Genomic DNA, 6,000 nt, shown 5'->3' on the forward strand with positions numbered 1-6,000 from the left:
ATAGTACCCACAGAACCCTTGACCAGGAATGTTGGGCCCACATAATCAATATAATTGATAAAAATATATTATCAAGGAGGGACTGTTAAGTATGGACTGGATTCCCATGGTGATAATGATAGTTTTATCCATGAAGGACCCCCTCCCCCCTTAAGCATTATATATTTCTGCCTAAACCAGTTTAACAGATACAGAATCCACCTCATATAGGAATGCCACTTCGTATAGGAATGTGTCAGGAATGTGTCCACGCTTGACAATGACAAGACAACACCAGAACCAGATGAACTGCTTCATTGTTGTTCCTAATATGGGCAAAGGACTGAACTCTGAGTTGTGATTGGGTGATGGGAACTAGGAAGAAATGTCTGTAAACCTATATAACCTGTCTATGCAATACAAAGGTTAGAGATTTCCACGGAATCCTCCCAAACTGAGACCTGTCTCTTTCTGGTTCCTTATTGTCTGCTCGAGCCTAAAATATTTGGAAACCACCTTGATGATCTTGAGGACCCCCTGGAGGTCCCCCCAACAGGAGGACAAGAGCAAATAGCCAAAATCAGGAAGCGTATACCCATGTGTGGGTGTGAAGAGGTGCATGGGAATACACCTCCCAAGAAAAGACACTGGATTTGAGTTTATGTTACGCTGCTATTATTCGGTGGTGTTGAGAAGTCTGTCCCAATCCAGCCCTTGTTCATTTTTATAAGAGTCAGCCTGTCATCATTTTCAGTTGACAGGTGGATGCTCTTATCAGTTATAATTCCAACAGCGGCACTAAAAACCTGCTCTGATAAAACGCTGGCGGCAGGGCAGGCCTGGACCTCCAAGACATAGAGAGCCAGTTCATTCCACGTATCCAGCTTAGATACCGAATAATTATAAGGCACTGAGGAATCACGGAGGACGTTGGTACGGTCGGCAAGGTACTCCCTCAGCATCTTCCCCAACTTTGCACTCCTTGTGAGATTACCCCGCGCCTCAGGGCTTGTGCGATGGGAGGGGCTGAGAAAATTCTAATTTGGTATGACAGCTGTGCAGGTAGTACCGTCTGTAGCGCATGAAACTAGCTCCTGTTCTTCTTCCTCCTCCTCCTCTTCCTCATAGTCACCCAATCCACATTGGGATGAGATAAGGCTGGGCTGTGTGTAATCACCCTGTATGGTTCCTTGCTCCATCTCATCGTGCTCCTCCTGCAATGCATCCTCTTTGATTGTGAGCAGAGATTATTTCAGAAGACAGAGAAGCGGGAGGGTGATGCTAATTATGGCATCATCTATGCTCACCATCTTGGTGAAGTCCTCAAAGTTTTGGAGGATGGTACATATGTCTGACATTCCTGTCCACTCCTGAGGTCTTATGTGTGGAGTCTGAACTGAATGCCGACAGCCTTGTTGATGCTGGTACTCAACAATTGCCCTCTTCTGCTCACAAATCCTTCCCAACATCTGCAGTGTAGAGTTCCAATGAGTGGGGACATTACATACCAGTTTGTGAGCTGGAAGTTGCAAACGCTGCTGAAACACGGCAAGGGCGGCGGAAGCTTTATGTGACTTTCTAAAATAGGCACCCAGGCAGCATACTTTAACAAGCAGATTTTGCAGCTCCGGGTAGGATTTAAGAAACCGCTGAACCATGAGGATAAGCACATGGGCCAGGCATGGTACGTGTGTGAGCTCGCCTCGCCTCAGAGCTGCCACAAGGTTCCGGCCATTGTCACACACAACCATGCCTGGCTGTAGGTTCAGTGGTGTGAGCCGCAGATCTACCTGCTCTTTCAGAGCTGTTCACAACTCTTCAGCATTGTGCGGTTTATCAACTAAGCATATTAGCTTCAGCACAGCCTGTTGCTTGGCCGAGGCAGTTCTGCAGTGCTTCCACCTTGTGACTGATGTGGTCATTTCGGAAATGGAGTCTGAAGAGGAGGAGGAGGCTGAGGAGGATGAGGTGCAAGAGCTGTAGACTGTGGGGGCAACCCTGATTGACCTAGGGTCCGCAATCCTCAGCGTCGGGAGGACGTGTTCCATCCCAAGGTCCGACTGGGTCTCGGCTTCCACTATTTTAGCCCAGTGTGCGGTCAACGAGATGTACCGTCCCTGCCCACAAGCACTTGTCTACGTGTCCGTGGTTAGGAGGACTTTCCCGGTAACTGCGTTGTTGAGGTCACGGCTAACGTTTTGGGACACGTTGTGTAATGTGGGGACAGCACACCCGGAGAAATAGTGGCGGCAGGGGACAGAGTACCAAGGGACGGCCGCCGCCATCAGGTTGCGGAATGCTTCCGTCTCCACGAGCCTAAAAGGCAACATTTCAAGCAGTCGTGAAATGTGAAAATTTAGTAGTGTGGCCTGTGGGGCGTTGGCTGCGTATTTGCGCTTGCGTTCCAAGGACTGGGGTATGGACAATAGAGATGAGCGTTGTTCTACTCGAACTGTTCGCCAATCTCAAATTCGAGCTGTTTTGGGCGGTGTTCGAGCCGGTCGGCGAACACGAACAATTTGAGAAAAATTCGGCTGTTCGAGGTTATGTTCGATAACTGTTCGTGCACCAAAATCATAACTGGATTTTTTCTCAGTAATGATGAAAATTAATGTTAATACGCAGTTTGAGTGTACAGCGGGGCGGGGGGAGGGGCAGGGGATGGATCTCTGCAGGAACAATGAAGATCTCCATTTTTTTTTCTCTTTCCCGCATTTGCAGTGGGGAGGTGCAATCTGTCAGCCTATCAGCAGCGCACACACGGAGCGAAGTGCTTTTTTTCACACAAGCAAGGGCATGTGTGATTGGCAGTGTATGTCACATGTCCTTGCCCTATAAGACCAAGCCATTTTCCCCGTCGCCACCATTTTCTCACTGCTGCAGCTGCGTGTTAGACGGCACCGCTGTTGCTGTGTGCGCTATACCTTGTTAATTTCAAGCCAATTTTCGCACAAATATACAGATAGCTTGGGAGTAGGGAATAGTTGTGATTGCAGTCCTTTTAAGGACTAGGTTACAGCATTTCCTATGACTTTTATCAGGCAGGTCTGTGCTCTTAAATAGATAGATTGTGGGAGTAAAGACTAATTGTAATTGGAGTCCTTTTCAGGACTAGGTTACATCAGTTCCTATCAGTTTTTGCCAGGCAGGTCTGTGCCAGTGCTGTGCAAGTTTTTTTCACAGCATTTGGCTGAATCTAGCAAAGCTAATCCTTTTTGGCCTATTGCAGAGTGTGTTAGTCAGTGGAGTAGCCTATCTGTGTTGCAAGATATACCACCTGTGTATAGAATACCAATTTTTTTACTGCACCTAGTGAAGTAAAATCTTTTGGGCATAGCATCATTCTATTAGTCCATCTATACTGACCTCCATCAGGTTGCAAACTGAATATAATTTTTTTCTGCATCTAGCTCTGAAAAAATATTTGGGCTTCTAGCAGTGTGTGGGACTTGGTCTATTAGTCCATCTATACTGACCTCCATCAGGTTGCAAATTAAAAATAATTTTTTTCTTCATTTAGCTCTGAAAAAATATTTGGGCTTCTAGCAGTGTGTGGGACTTGTTCTATTAGTCCTTCTATACTGACCTCCAGCAGGTTGCAAATTGAATATAATTTTTTTCTGCATCTAGCTCTGAAAAAATATTTGGGCTTCTAGCGGTGTGTGGGACTTGGTCTATTAGTCCATCTATACTGACCTCCATCAGGTTGCAAATTAAAAATATTTTTTTTCTGCATCTAGCTCTGAAAAAATATTTGGGCTTCTAGCAGTGTGTGGGACTTGGTCTATTAGTCCATCTATACTGACCTCCATCAGGTTGCAAATTAAAAATAATTTTTTTCTTCATTTAGCTCTGAAAAAATATTTGGGCTTCTAGCAGTGTGTGGGACTTGTTCTATTAGTCCTTCTATACTGACGTCCAGCAGGTTGCAAATTGAATATAATTTTTTTCTGCATCTAGCTCTGAAAAAATATTTGGGCTTCTAGCGGTGTGTGGGACTTGGTCTATTAGTCCATCTATACTGACCTCCATCAGGTTGCAAATTAAAAATAATTTTTTTCTGCATCTAGCTCTGAAAAAATATTTGGGCTTCTAGCAGTGTGTGGGACTTGGTCTATTAGTCCATCTATACTGACCTCCATCAGGTTGCAAATTAAAAATAATTTTTTTCTGCATCTAGCTCTGAAAAAATATTTGGGCTTCTAGCAGTGTGTGGGACTTGGTCTATTAGTCTATCTATACTGACCTCCATCAGGTTGCAAATTAAAAATAATTTTTTTCTTCATTTAGCTCTGAAAAAATATTTGGGCTTCTAGCAGTGTGTGGGACTTGTTCTATTAGTCCTTCTATACTGACGTCCAGCAGGTTGCAAATTGAATATAATTTTTTTCTGCATCTAGCTCTGAAAAAATATTTGGGCTTCTAGCGGTGTGTGGGACTTGGTCTATTAGTCCATCTATACTGACCTCCATCAGGTTGCAAATTAAAAATAATTTTTTTCTGCATCTAGCTCTGAAAAAATATTTGGGCTTCTAGCAGTGTGTGGGACTTGGTCTATTAGTCCATCTATACTGACCTCCATCAGGTTGCAAATTAAAAATAATTTTTTTCTTCATTTATCTCTGAAAAAATATTTGGGCTTCTAGCAGCGTGTGGGACTTGTTCTATTAGTCCATCTATACTGACCTCCATCAGGTTGCAAATTAAAAATAATTTTTTTCTGCATCTAGCTCTGAAAAAATATTTGGGTTTCTAGCAGTGTGTGGGACTTGGTCTATTAGTCCATCTATACTGACCTCCATCAGGTTGCAAATTAAAAATAATTTTTTTCTGCATCTAGCTCTGAAAAAATATTTGGGCTTCTAGCAGTGTGTGGGACTTGGTCTATTAGTCCATCTATACTGACCTCCATCAGGTTGCAAATTGAATAAAAAAAATTTCTGCATCTAGCTCTGAAAAAATATTTGGGCTTCTAGCGGTGTGTGGGACTTGGTCTATTAGTCCATCTATACTGACCTCCATCAGGTTGCAAATTAAAAATAATTTTTTTCTGCATCTAGCTCTGAAAAAATATTTGGGCTTCTAGCAGTGTGTGGGACTTGGTCTATTAGTCCATCTATACTGACCTCCATCAGGTTGCAAATTAAAAATAATTTTTTTCTTCAATTAGCTCTGAAAAAATATTTGGGCTTCTAGCAGTGTGTGGGACTTGTTCTATTATTCCTTCTATACTGACCTCCAGCAGGTTGCAAATTGAATATAATTTTTTTCTGCATCTAGCTCTGAAAAAATATTTGGGCTTCTAGCGGTGTGTGGGACTTGGTCTATTAGTCCATCTATACTGACCTCCATCAGGTTGCAAATTAAAAATAATTTTTTTCTGCATCTAGCTCTGAAAAAATATTTGGGCTTCTAGCAGTGTGTGGGACTTGGTCTATTAGTCCATCTATACTGACCTCCATCAGGTGGCAAATTAAAAATAATTTTTTTCTTCATTTAGCTCTGAAAAAATATTTGGGCTTCTAGCAGTGTGTGGGACTTGTTCTATTAGTCCTTCTATACTGACCTCCAGCAGGTTGCAAATTGAATATAATTTTTTTCTGCATCTAGCTCTGAAAAAATATTTGGGCTTCTAGCGGTGTGTGGGACTTGGTCTATTAGTCCATCTATACTGACCTCCATCAGGTTGCAAATTAAAAATAATTTTTTTCTGCATCTAGCTCTGAAAAAATATTTGGGCTTCTAGCAGTGTGTGGGACTTGGTCTATTAGTCCATCTATACTGACCTCCATCAGGTTGCAAATTAAAAATAATTTTTTTCTTCATTTAGCTCTGAAAAAATATTTGGGCTTCTAGCAGTGTGTGGGACTTGTTCTATTAGTCCTTCTATACTGATGTCCAGCAGGTTGCAAATTGAATATAATTTTTTTCTGCATCTAGCTCTGAAAAAATATTTGGGCTTCTAGCAGTGTGTGGGACTTGGTCTATTAGTCCATCTATACTGACCTCCATCAGGTTGCA

Source organism: Phyllobates terribilis, unplaced genomic scaffold, assembly GCF_046119375.1.
Source record: "Phyllobates terribilis strain yellow unplaced genomic scaffold, ASM4611937v1 Scaffold_11__3_contigs__length_659146591, whole genome shotgun sequence".
NCBI classification, from domain to species: Eukaryota; Metazoa; Chordata; class Amphibia; order Anura; family Dendrobatidae; genus Phyllobates; species Phyllobates terribilis.